We start from the raw sequence: 14,476 nt of genomic DNA on the forward strand, positions 1-14,476 counted from the left end.
AAATTCTATGATTTTGTCATTTTTTAATGCAGAGTAATACTCCATTGTGTATAAATGCCACATTTTTTTTATCCATTCGTCTATTGAAGGGCATCTAGGTTGGTTCCACAGTCTTGCTATTGTGAATTGTGCTGCTATGAACATCGATGTAGCAGTGTCCCTGTAGCATAACTTTTAATAATAGAACATCTGAAGGACATTTTTTCATGTTAAGTTCATGGGACTTCTTTGAACCTGCTGAGATTAATTAAATCAAACCCCATGCTACAATTATCCTAAGATATCCTGACAAGTTATTAATATGGAGTTTACGCAAGGCTATAAGATTTGAGTAAGTGACCCAAAGCAGAGGAAGCCTTTGACTCGGTTTGAGTGCTGCTGCTTTCTAATTTATTTTGGTGCATAATCAATGTCCTGGTACTGTGGTCACATTAATTACATAATTGAGAAATATGTGAATTCATATCGAGTTTATGATTTGTTCTCTATCTGTGGAAAATTTAGATTATGTCTTTGGTTTTGTTTTGTGGTGGTGCAAGCCTATAATTAGCAGATGTTTACTGTTAGATTGGCCCTAGTACATTTAAATGTATATTGCAAATGGAAAGAATTGATTCACTGTATGTGTTCTGCTGCCCAATTACTAAGCAAAAATCCACTGCTAGAGAAACTTTTGTATAGCCAGCACACAGGCCGCTCAGTATTATGGTAAAGACTAACTTCCATTGTGTGGTCTTAGCCATTATCACTTGCTTTACCCAGGGACTGAATAGGGTTTAGAAATACAGGCCTTCAAAGGAATGGCCCTTGCTTAAATGTTCCAGGGATCCTTCTGAAATAACATCCCTTTAACCCTCATTTGAAACAAAAAACAAAGGGATATATTAATATCTGCAGGTTTAGTTTTATCCAAAAGGAATATATATTTCAATGAGAAAAATTAAGTTTTTAATTAAAAAAAAAAGAAATTGGAGGTTAACAAGTAATGTAAAATGTGCACAAAATAAATAAGGTATTTTTAAAAGTAGGGTCATTTTAAGATTTGCCAGTCCCACATTCTATGTTTTTTCTACCTTTGACTTTTCTAAAATAAATCTGAAATCCCTAGAGCAGACTGCTCAGCTCATCTTACTGAAGAGGCTTCTTGTTTTACCAAGTTGAGTTCAATCTGGCCTTAGAGCATCTGTCCACATGTCCTCCGGCTGCTCTGCCAGAACTGTGGGTTCCTACTGCTTCCTAGAAAAAGAAGGGACTCTTCCCTCTGTGAAATCCGGCTCCCCATTCTCTGCCCAGGCCTGTTGGGGGTGTGTTGGCATGTGATGGAGCCAGAATGATGTGCTCTGCTGATCTGGGGTGGGGTGGAATGAGGTGTATAGGTTGACTGTCAGAGTCCTGGCCCCACTATCTGAATTAAACAGGGGAATCCTGAAAGAGGAAAATGGAAGCTTCTTTTGAACATTTTATTTTTTCACAGCATGGCAAGGTGTAAGAAGGAAGACTGTTTCTAAACTTGTAAAATCAGTCTGATAATTGGGTTATACTGGTACAGCCATGCATCGCTTAATGACCAGGATTCTGAGAACTCTATCGCTAAGTGATTTTTTTTTGCATTAATGTGAATATCAGAGTGTAGCCTAGACGGCTACAGTGTCACTAGGTGATGTGATATTATGAAGCCACCATCCAATAATGCAGTTGTTGACTGAAATGTGACTGTGTGGCACAGGAGGCATTGGCAGCAGCTCACAGGTTTTGCATTTATGGTGTTTTTTTGTTGCATCATTTTCTCTCCTATTTGATTGAATCTTGTGTTCTTTATTTATCTCAGCCCTAGGAGCAATAGGCCATACCATATATACAGTATGTGCCATATAGCCCATTTGTGTAGTAGGCTACACCACTTACATTTGTGTAAGGACTCTCTGATGTTCCTACAGTGAGTGATGTTCCGTCATTTAGTGACACATGACAGTATTTCCCTCTGTTGACCTCACTGACCATCATTGATAATAAACTGTTTTGCTGAATGTTAAGCCATCTGAAGGCAGAGACCTTCTCCACGCTCAGCTCTTGAAATTCTGAGGAACACAGCAGAATGTTTTTGTTTCCTGTCACCGCCCCCCAGCCCTAGTCAGCCCTAGTCACCTTGGCTCCTGATGCTATGTTGCGGGGCAGGGGAAGGTGCTGCCATTGAGTACATTCTCCCAAGGTTCATTCTCAACAGTAACTGGGGCTGTGCTAACCTCTGCCCTCCCCTTACTTCACCTTCTCTCATTGAACCTCTGCTGAATGAGAGAAGGTGGAAGGAAACTGCTTCTAGACTTTTCCTTCCAGGATAGAAGCTTCTGTTTTCAGAGAAGTTCGGTTTAGAATAAGGTACTTGTAGCTCAGTCAGTCCCTGCTCTCTTCTCCTATCTAACTGCTTTGCTGGTGGAACAGCTGTGTTCTTAGGGCTCCCCTCAAAATTGGGGAAAATACTCAGGGCAAAGAGCATTCTGGGCACTTCCTTCTGAGGTGATCTCTGATGAGGAAGCAAGAACTTCCTGCTTTTTCTAATCCTTATTTGTAATCTGACCTTTTCATACAAATAGCTTACTCTTAATGAGGTTTGACCCAGGAGCTTTTAGACAGTACATAAAAACATGACTAATTTAGCATTACAAGGTCATATCTTCAATTTACCACATTGTAGGCTTCAAATGCTCAGAGGTAGACAGGTCAAACTTTATTTTAGTCAGCTTTCTGTCACTATAACAAAATACCTGAGATAAACAATTTATAAGGGAGAAAAGACGTGTGTGTGTGTGTGTGTGTGTGTGTGTGTGTTTCCTGTTAGATTCAGATGTTTCAGTCCATGTTTGACTAGCTCCTGGCTTTGAGGCCTTTGCTGAGGTAGTATATCATAGTGGAGAGCATGTGGTAGAGCAAAGCTTCTCACTTCATAGCAGCTAGAAGCAAAAAGAGAAAGGGCTAGGATTTTAGTGTCTCCTTTGGAGAACATGCCCCTAATGACCTACTTTGTTCCTCTAGGTCCAACTTCCTATGGGTTCCACCACCTTCCAGTAGTATCACAGACTGGTATTACATGTGAACCTTTTGGGGACACTTACCCAGACCAGAGCACCTCACCAGCATCACTGCCTATGAATGTTTGATTCAGAGCATAGTTTCTTATATTTCCATAGTAGCACATCTGAATGTAGTTGATCATTTTGACTTCTTGGGAGGTTCTTTTTAAGCCTGCTGAGATTAATTAAATCAAGCCCCATGCAGCAGTTATTCTGAAGCAAAGCAGCTTATTAAATTTCAGTGCATGCTGGACCACTGATTTGAGTCATTCAAGTAGATGATTACATTTTTTGTTGATATCCTGCAATAGGAGTTTAATATCCGTTTTTAATTTTTATGGGTGGACACTAATAGTGTCTTTCAGTTTTTCTTCTGTTCTGGGGCTAGGAATCTCAGGGAAGGAGAAGCTGCCTATGTAAGTAGGACAGAACAGCTTTCTAGGCTTTCCTAGAAAGTGGTCCCTGTAGAAGTCACACCTTCCACTCCACACAGTGCGTCTCTCTTGTCCTCAGGTTGGAGCTTTTGAAGAACACTCTGTGTCGGTGGGAACTCTTCTTCTGAGATGAGGATAGTGGGTATTTGTGTAGATCAGTATGGGATAAAAAGGTCATTGTCAATGGAAACTGGTTCAGCAGAAGGGTTTCTGGGTCCCCGTCACCCTGAACTGGGACAGACCATTCTCTCTGGGTGATTTCTCAGGTTAACCTAAAAGTCCTGGGACACACTTCAGTCATTATTGAAAAAGATTAAATAAATAAACAAACCAAAAGCAAGTCTCAAATGAATGCTGTTGGTATTACCACACTTTCTGAACAGAAGAGTGTCCTTGCATGTGACTTCTTTGGCGAGGGGATAGAACTCAGGACCTTGCACATACTACATAAGTGTTCTACCAGTAAGTTTTACCCCAGCATCCCATGTAATTATTTTAAAGAGAACTGGATCATCCAGTAGCCAGTTATCACACATACGTGAGTATCCTCTTCCTTGTGTAAACTCATCACTGCAGGATTCAGAAAGGATTAGCGTGGGACACATTTCTCTGGGAATTTGAGTTGTAAAAATGCTTCCCATTGAGAGGATACTGCCGCTGTTGCCTCGAAAGAGTGAGAAGCTCTGAAGTTGCTCCTAAATGCTGATTGGATTTGGACAGTCTTACATTCCCGTGGAAATGACCCTTGCCATCAGAATGTAAAGGCACTTGGAAAGCACTACCCATCATCTGTGTCATGTTTTCAGCACTGCTGTTTTTTCAAGAGGCAAAGCAAGATGGTGAAGTAGTGACCCTCATTCCAGAACCTGCAGGGCAGATCTGACACACTTGCTGCTTCCATGTAGAAGGTGGAGTGAGAATCTGTGCTGAGAATTATAAATATGAAGTGTCCCCAGAAGAGCTTTTGATATGTGATATCCAGTGTAGCAATGTCCAGAGGTGAAATGATTAGATTATGAGCACTGTAACCTTATCGGTGGATTAATCCACTTGATGGATTAATAATTCGAAATGGACTACTGGATGATTAGCTGTTGAGAGGTGGGCTGACTGCCTTTAGTAGGACACTGGGGGAAGTGATGTTGGCCTATTGGAAGTGACATTGGTCCCTTCTCTTTCTGTCTGCCAGCTGCCACGAGCTGAGCAGCTTTCCTCAACCACACCCTTGTGCCTCACCTCATGCCCAAGCAACAGAGCTAGACTGAACCTTTTCCTCCTGTAAGTTGTTCTCATTAGGTGTTTTTGTTCACACTGACGAAAAGCTGACTAACACAACTGTGTAATCTATGCTGGAATTCAGACTGACTTCCACATTCATCCTTTGTTTTCTTATTAAACCTGTATATTTCACTGTTTATCCAGTGGTGGGTAGTCAAGAAAAAGGTCTCTGTAACATAAATTTGAATCTCTAGATTAAAACCACACTTTGATTCTGGTGATGGGTTGTGTGAAAGCTAAAGTTGGTGCATTGATTGTTTCCACTAGACAGAACATTGTAGTAAAAGTCAGCATCTGACACAGAAGAGACAGGAATTGGCAGAAGAAAAAAGTAGGGATTCGAAAATTTGCCCAATATATAATTATACTAGTGAAGAGCTCACATTCTTATTTGTAAAAATTTAGTTCCTCTCAAAATTTTCAGATACTGAACTAGTCTTGAATATCTGGAATAAACCCAAATGGAATGAACCCCACTTGGTCATGTATATAATTATTTTTATATATCATTATGTTCTATTAAGCATTTTTGTGCCAATATTCATGAATGGTATTGATCTTTAGTTTCTTTTTTGTATTATTATTATTTAAAATTTTTTTTTAGTTTTTGATAGACCTTTATTTGTTTATATGCAGTGCTGAGAATCGAACTCAGTGCCTCACACATGCCAGTCAAGTGCAGTACCACTGAGCTCTAGCCCCAGCTCCTCTTTTTTGTATTTTAATGCTTATTTTGGTATCAGGATAATATCAGCTTTATAAAAACAAATTAGGAAGTGTTCACTCTTCTTCCATTTCCTAGAAGAGAGTATGGAACTGGGGTTAATTTTTCTTTAAACATTTCATAGAATTCTCCAGTGAACTATTAGGTCCTGGATATTTCTTTCTTGCTAGTTCTGAAATTCCAAATTCTATTTCCTTAATAGTTAAAAGCTATTGAAATGATCTATTTCACATTGTGTGAGTTGTGGTAGTTTCTGTTTTTTGAGAAAGTGGCCCATTTTGTTAAAGATGTCAATTTCATGTCTGTAGAACAGTATTATTATCATTTTGATGTCTGCAAGGTCTATAGTCATAGCCCATTTCATTCTTGATACTGTTATATCTTTTTTCTTTATTCATCTTACTAGAAGTTTGTCAATTTTATTCGTCTTTTCAAGGAATAGTTCTTTGTTTATTGATTTCCTCCTTTGCTTTCTGTTTTCATTTTATTTTACATCTATTCTTTAATTATTTCTTCCATCTGCGTATCTTCAGTTTGTTTTGCTCTCGGTTCAGTAAATAGGAGCTTAGATTATTGGTTTGAGACATTTCTTTTTTTATCTATGCATTTTAGCTATACATTTCCCTCACTGTTTTACCTATGTCCCCCATATTTTGATACCAGAATGCTTCATTTTCTTTCAACTAAATATATCTTTGAAAACTTCCCTGAAGACTTCCTCTTTGACTTGTGGATTATTTGAAAGTGCATTGTTTAGTTTCTAAGTGGTGCTTTTCCTGTTATTTCTGTGTTATTGATTTCTAGTTTGATTTCATTATGATTGGAGAATACATCCTATGATTTCATTTCTTTTAATTTTTTGAGGTTTGTTTGATGGCTGAGGGTATTATCTGTCTTTATTTGTTCTGTGGGCACTGGAATGTATATTTTCCTATTGTAGAGTGAAGTGTTCTATAACTGTCTTACCTTGTTGGTTTTTGGTATTAATCCTGTAATGTGTTATATATAGTAACATTGGTAGTAGTGTTTGTTTTTTGCTTTTTGTCAGGAGAGAGGTGTAAAGATCAGCAGAGAATTTGATATCATATTGCCTAGCAGAAATAAGGAGGCTAGATGTCTACATTGCCAATTTAGGGCTAATTTGATAATTAGCCAAGGAGGGAAAACAGTTTATTTTCTCTTGAAAATTTAGGTACCAAAGAGGACCATTTTTTCATATCTTGTAGAATTAGCAAGACTGAAGAGCTGGGGGTAGTGGTGAATGCCTGTAATCCCATTTACTCAGAAGGCTGAGGCAGGAGGATTGCAAGTTCCAGACTAGTCTCTGTAATTTAGTGAAAATGTGTCTCAAAATACAAATTTTAAGAAGGGCTGGGGTTGTAGCTCAGTGATAAGTGCCTTGGGTTCAGTCCCCAGCACTGAGGGAAAAAAAAAAAGACTTAAGAAAATGAAGAAAGGGGCGGGAATGTAGCTCAAGCGGTAGCGAGGTCGCCTGGCATGCGTGCGGCTCGGGTTCGATCCTCAGCACCACATACAAACAAAGATGTTGTGTCCGCTGAAAACTAAAAAAAAAAAAAAAAAGAAAATGAAGAAAGACTTATCTCTAAATCAGATCAGACAGCTAAAAAATTCCAACTAGCCTTGTTGGAAAATGGTACATTTCAAAGTTTGTCTATATTGTTTCTTGTTGAGAATATTTATAAGTTAACTGCCTTAATGTTAAGTATTTATTCCATCATTTGTCTAATTAGGCCCAGAACAGAGAAATGGATTCTTGATATACAGGCTAGATTATTCATCTATTCCAAACAATTGGTTAAGTATTTGCTCTATTCTAAACATGGTGCCAGTCCCTGAGGATTTAAAAGTAGAACAGGGACATAGATCTTTGTATCTCTTTCTTCTCCTGCAGAAGAAATACTTAGAAATCCCAATGATGGCTAGAAAACATGAGTAAATGTAATTTTGAAGATTATCTCTGTTTCAGATACTGAGCTTGAATTAGAAAAGTAATATTAAAAACACTTGATGGAATAACTACTCCATATTTTAATTTATGGTTCCCTAGTCAAAGAAATAGAGGCCTCCATGTACACTGGAAAAATGTACTTACCTCTGTCTTTGAAATGACACAAAATTATAAGGTCTGTCTACCTAAGTCGCGTTGAACTTAAATACAACAGATCCGGTATCAAGACTGTGGTTACTCCATGTCGTTTTGTAAATGCTCTGTTGGTTTAACCTGTTTTACCAGGTACAACTTCAGAAGGGCAGCCAAGAGCTTGGTCTGTAACTATAACATGCAAAAAATTATAAAATACAGCTAGATACATAAATCATGGTATTTGTGTTCTTTTTTCCCATGACATTATACTTTCCTTTTAATATCTGCTTTTCAGATCATAAAACAATGTTATTTTTCCCAGAAAACCAGGTCTTTAGATAAATGGGGCCAGCCAAGTCCAAGGACAGGTTAGATACACTGGGTCTGGCATGAGTCCTAGAAATGACTCGCAGTTGATCTTCTTCCTCTTACCTAGGGGCTGTTTCATTAAATTTACTTTGTTTTCTGTGAAAGTGAAGCCTGGTTGTTCTCTAAAGAAGCTCCATATATCTAAATGAAATAGTTGATTGGTAAGCTATTGTTAATAGCTAACAAGTCCATCTTATTAATGAACTTTCTCCTTTCTTCCTAATTAGATGAAAGGAAGTTGATAATTTTACTATCTAGCTTCTTTATTACTTCTTAGTAAAAGTACAGTACATGTGAACATTGCTTTACTTCTCGGATTCACTATTAGTTTTAATTGTTTTCTTAAGAAATTCTTAATAAATACATGGAAGAAAGTAATAAGATACTTCCATAAGAATTCAGGCATTTCTCAGTAGTCTGGCTGATATGGTTTGCCGTAGGTAAATCATATGACTTCTTTGAACCTTGTTTTTTTGTCTCTGTGAAATGAATCTGGCTTATAATGTGACACTGGTGTTTTGTATGGTTGTTTTCATATTTCCTGCTAGTCTGAGCTCCTGTAGATTGACAGCCCTAACTTCTTGTCTATTTCCAGCTGGTGCAGCCTAGTTGTTGCAAATACTTATTCCTCTTGGGGCTATGCAGGTAACAGAGGAATCATCCAGTTTGGGTAGAGACTTTTGCTCCATAGATTCCACCCAAGGGTCTATGGGCAATGTTGCCTATTATCAAACATTCCAGTTTTCCAAGAGAATCTAGATTTTTTGAAGTTTTTCTTGAAATCTCTATTCTTAGATATTAGAGATATATAGGCCAAAGAAGGTGTGGATACTATATTGTCTGTCTGGACTAATATAACAAAATGTCATAGAGATTGAGTTACCTGGACTATACAAATGTATTTCTCACAGCTCTGGTGACTGAGAAGGCCAAGATTGAGGCACTGGCTTCAGTGTTTGGTGAATTCCCACTTCCAGGTTCATAGATTGCCATCCTCACTTGGTGGAGGGGCAAGGGGTCTCTTTTGGGCCTTTTTTGTAAGGGCACTAATCCCTTTCATAAGGGTTCAGCTTCTAAAACCTTTTCACCTTCTAAAGGCCCCACATCCTGATAATATCACCTTGGGGGAGAGTATTTCAACATGAATTTGAGGGTGGAACGAGAAGGGCAAACTTAGATAATAGCAGGTACTATCAAATTTAACCTAAAAACCAAAGCTTGCTGCCTTCTGAGCATGCTCTTGAAAAATGTGTATTGACTTAATAGTAATTTATGAGCACGTTATGATGTGGCTGCCAGAAACAGACATCCTTTAGATAGTTCTGAGGAACATGCACCTCTCAGTTCTGTCAAGAGATTTTTTTGTTTTGACCACACTTTTATGACATCACTTAACCACTTTAACTATACAGTTCATACATTCACATTTTTGTGCAGCCAATCCCAATCTACAAAACTGTTTTTAGCTTGCAGAACTGACTCTGTACCCATTAAACAACTTCATACTTGCCCCTTGTCCCAACTACCAATGTCACCAACACATTTTTATCATTTTTTACATTGTAGCCATCTTAGTGTATGTGAATTAGTATCTCATTTGATTTTGATTTGCATTTCCCTGATGCATCTTTTAATTTGCTTTGCTTCTTTGAGTATATGACTATTCAAGTCCTTTACATTTTTTTTTTTTGTACCAGGTATCAAACCCAGGAATTTTTAACCACTTAGCCAGATTAAATCTCCAGCCAATTTTATTTTTTATTTAGAGACAGGTTCTCCATAAATTGCTAGGGCCTTGCTAAGTTGCCAAGGCTGACTTTGAACTTGCAATCCTCCTGCCTCAGCCTCCCGGGTTGCTAGGATTATAAGAGTGTGCCACTGCACCTAGCCTTTTGTCCATTTTTAAGTTGGGTTGTTTGCCATTTTGTTATTGGGTTATATATTCAGGATATATTCTTTATATATTCTGAATATATTCTGGATATTAGTCTTATATCAGATATATGATTTTTATGTAACTCTTCCATTCTATAGTTTTTTTTTTAACTTAGAGACAGTGTTCTTTGCATCAAAGTTTTAAATTTCTGTGAAATACAATTAAACTATTTTTTGTTTTGTCATTGTGCTGTGTGTTATCTAAGAAAACATTGCCTAATCCAAGGTCATGAAGTTTAGTTTGTACATTTTGTCCAAATCTTAAAGTTTTAGCTTTTACATTTAGATGTTGTCCTATTTTGAGTTAAATTTGTATGTGGTGTGAGGGAAGGATCAGTCTATATTCATGGAATATAGAATTCTATTTTTGGACCCTCAGTTCTATTTTCATCGATTGGTGTGTCTGCCCTTATGCCAGTACCACACTGTCTTCATTACTAGTTTTATAGTAAGCATTGACATTGTAAAATGTAACTCTTTTAAATTTATTCTTCTTTTTCAAGATTGTTTTGACTCTTCTGGGTCCCTTGGATTTTCATATGAATTATAGAATCTGTTTGCCAATGTATGCAAAGTAGTCAGCTGGTATTTTGATAGGATTACATTAAGTCTGTAGATTGATTGGAAGCACATTGCCATTTTCGCAATAGGAAGTCTCTTCATTCATGAACTTATTAATATCTTATTTATTTCAATGATTTATAATGTTCAGAGTACAAGTTCTATACTTCATTTATTCTATTGCTACATTTTTTATTTTTGAAAATTGGTTATTTTTTGAATTTCCTTTTGGGATTGTTCATTACAAGTTTATAGAAATTTTTATAAAAATTACACATTTATCTTACTGCCTTCTTAAACTCATTTATTAGTTTATAGTTTTTTAGTGTTACCCTTAGTATATTTTCTACTTAAGATCATGTCATGTACAAATAGAGATTATCTTATTTATTCTTTTCCAATCTAGATGGATTTATTTCACTTGCAGAATTTTCCTGGATAAAATCTTCAGAATTAGGGCTGGGGATGTGGCTCAAGTGGTAGCGCGCTCGCCTGGCATGCGTGCGGCCCGGGTTCGATCCTCAGCACCACATACAAACAAAGATGTTGTGTCCGCCAAATAATAAAAAATAAATATTAAAATTCTCTCTTTCTCTCCCTCTCTCTCACTCTCTCTTTAAAAAAAAAAAAATCTTCAGAATTATGTTGAATGAAAGTGGTGCCAACAGGCATCCCTGTCTTTTTTGATGTTGTTGTTCTTGGGGGGAAGTATCCAGTATCCAGTCTTTCACTGTTAATTATGTTAACTGCGGGGTTTTGTAGATGGTTTTATCGGCTTGAGGAAGATCCTTTCTATCCTCACTTACTGAGTGTTTTCATCTTGAAGGGAAGTTTAACTTTTCAAGAAAACATTTTTATGTTTATTGAAATAATCATGTTTTTTTTTCTTCTTTATTGATAATGGTGTATTCCATTAAAAGCGTTTTGGAGGTTAAACCAACCTTGCATTTCTGTGTAAATCTCACTTGGATCATGGTGTTTAACCATTTTATGTGTTACTGGATTTGACTTGTTAGTATTGTCTTTAAGACTTTTATGTCTATGTTCATAGGAGTCAGTGGTCTATACTATTCTATTCTTGTGTTATCCTTTTCTGGTTTTGTTATGAGGGCATGCTGGTTTTATGGAATGAGTTTGGTAGAGTTTCCTCCTGTTTTCTGGAAGATTTTGTGAAGAATTAATATTGTTTCTCTTTGTTTGTAATTCCTGAAAGGACCAAAAAAAAAAAAAGGCCGCATAGCTAGCCTTTCTCTTCAGCCACCTTGAACATTTCATCATTGACAGCCATCTAGCTGGCTCGCACTTCCTCTGTGGGGCTCTCTGTCCTGCGTGCAGAGCTGTTTCTGAACTCTGTAGTTAAGGCAGAATTCTCCTTAGCTCCCTTAACCTGTGTCCTAGGTGGTTACACTGTGGTATTTTCTGCATGCTCCCTTGTTTTCCTCCACAGATGGTGAACATCTTGAGGGTAGTGACTGTGTTCTGCACTTCAGTTGAGTGTTCTGAAGTGTCCAGCACAGTGCGTCAAAAAAGATGGGGGAATCTTTTATCCAGCTACGTATATTTGAAGGCTCTTTTCAAGATTTCCTAGTATGTGTGAGTTTCTTTAAATCAGGTAAATTTTGGTAAGTTTCTTCATATGAACATATGTCTGTATGTGCGTTTGTGTAGATATGTGTATAAATATACATACATAATGTCTATGTACATACTCACATGACTGTATATTATTTCAGGCATAAATCCAAGTTTAGTTATGAGAGAATTGGGCAGGAGGTATTATTCTTGGGTTCCAGTCCTGGTCCTCAAATGGAGACGAAGTCTTGCTTTCAGTTTATTTTCTCATCTATAACATAGAAATTGCTTTGAGGACTAGAATAGATTATTTAGATTATTTAGTCCAATATTTTATACTAGTAAGCTATAAATAATGATTAACAGTTGATGGTGTGAGTTTCTATTCAAGGAATCTGACTGGTATTTATTTATTTAGTATTAACTGTGTTCTAATATGAATTTGAAATAATAGATGACTTCTTCAATGAAATCAGATTTTGTTGAATGGCTAATTGAGCTGATAACTTTCCTCATTAAATTTCTTGGCAAAGGAGTACTTTTTTCTTTTCAATTCTTTGGAATATTTTTGGAGGTTTTCGTTATAGGCTGTCATTTTTCCTTGGCCATGAAGTGTCGTGAGCTCTTGAAGAAGTGCTTAAAAGCGTGTGCTCTAGCGTCAGGCACTCTGGACTCAAGTCTGAAGGCTCACTGCTGTGTGCTGTCTGCCCCACCTCCTTATCTGTCACAGGGAGAGTCGAGTCCCTGCTTCCAAGGGGTCTTCTGAGGATCCAGAGAAACACAGTAACAGGCACTTAGCACAGCACCTGGTATTTAGCAAGTACTGTATGTTAGTCAGTTGTGTTCTTCGTACTCATTATTTTAGCACTTTATACATATTTGGAGCACACACAGTGTTTGAATGAAAAGCTTTGTTGAAAATATTAAGCTACTTACAGAAAACTTTTTTTCTCTTTTCCTATAATAAGAATTTTCCTGCATTGGGAAGAAGGCCTGGCTAGGTTAGATGAAACTCATATCCAGAGTCTGAGCATCAGGAAAGATGCTTTCCCACCAGCCTCAGTTTATAGATGGATGAGCAAGCCTGCCCTAAGACTTTGTGTCTTTGTATTCATCCTACTTTAATTTTTAAAGTTTATCATTTCTAGTAATTTTGTTCTGCCAATATTAAAAATATTTAGCTGTTCAGATTGTATCAGTGTTAGAGAAACTCAGCAGGTTGCTCTGCTTCATTAATCGGGCCAGTTAAAGCTGGCCCATTAAACCCAGTGAAACCAAGGGTAGCTCCTGCATGGACACTGTGGCATTGGTGCCTGCCGTGGAGAGTGGCACTCAGGGGCACCATTATTTTTATTGTTCCATTGGGGTTCAGAGTAAAGATATCTACTCCCATATACATTCCTTATTCATGTAATGCACCAAAAAAAGAGAAACATCGCCACATACTTGAGTACCCTCACAGTAGTAAATTCCTCTGGCATGCTTGGGGTATTTTGTCAAGGGGCTGCATTTTTCAATATAAAATCATATCAATTGAATATACATTTTTCAAATTCAAGTCAAGTATCATAAACACAAAACATGTTCAGAGTAGATATAACTCTTCCCTACTTTGCTCTGGAAAACTGTCATCCTCCCCAACCAAGATCCTATGGCAGAATTAGAAACATTTGACAAGGGCATCATTACACCTTGAACTTTGTACACACAAAAAAACCTGGGATTGTGGCTCAGTGGTAGAGCGCTTGCCTCACATGTGGGAGGCACTGGGTTCAATTCTCACCACCACATATAAATAAATGAGTAAAATAAAGGTCTATCAACAACTAAAAAAAAAAAAAAAATTAAAAACAAACTAACTTTGTTTAAACTTTGTCCAAATGTTTGAACTTAGATTCTAAGTAGAAAGTTCTCAAACAAGTACAAGTCAAAACTTTCATTACTTTGTATTGTTCTTCTTTTTCTTATTTGGGGGGTATTGGGGATTGAACTCAGGGGCACTTGACCACTGAGTCACATCCCCAGCCCTATTTTGTATTTTATTTAGAGGTAGGGTCTCACTGAGTTGCTTAGTGCCTTACCATTGCTGATGCTGGCTTTGAACTCACGATCCTCCTGCCTCAGCCTGCCGAGCTGCTGGGATTACAGGCATGCACCACTAGGCTGGCCATAATGTTCTTAATAGTGACTAATAGTGACCTTTCCTGTTGCAAGAGACAGTGAGGTGAGCTGGATTCCTGTCTGTACTGGGGTTCAAAGTTTGGAGGCATTCATTCTAATCCTGATTTTGCTTTGTATGATTTAAAAAAATAATCATGGCAGATTCCTCAGACATGGTGCCACCATGTTTTTTTCACATATTGTTTCTCTTCTGTACACTACACGTTGATTGGATCAGATATTATTACTTCCTCTGAAACTGAAGCTCGGA

General features: G+C 37.5%; 1 protein-coding gene across 2 annotated transcripts in view; it reads left to right on the forward strand.

Moving 5' to 3' along the window:
* The window catches only part of Spata13 (spermatogenesis associated 13), a 340,611-nt gene that overhangs the window by 201,564 nt on the left and 124,571 nt on the right, over nt 1–14,476 (forward strand). The gene's annotated exons all lie outside the window — the stretch shown is intronic.

Source organism: Marmota marmota, unplaced genomic scaffold (genome assembly GCF_001458135.2).
Source record: "Marmota marmota marmota unplaced genomic scaffold, marMar, whole genome shotgun sequence".
NCBI classification, from domain to species: domain Eukaryota; kingdom Metazoa; phylum Chordata; class Mammalia; order Rodentia; family Sciuridae; genus Marmota; species Marmota marmota.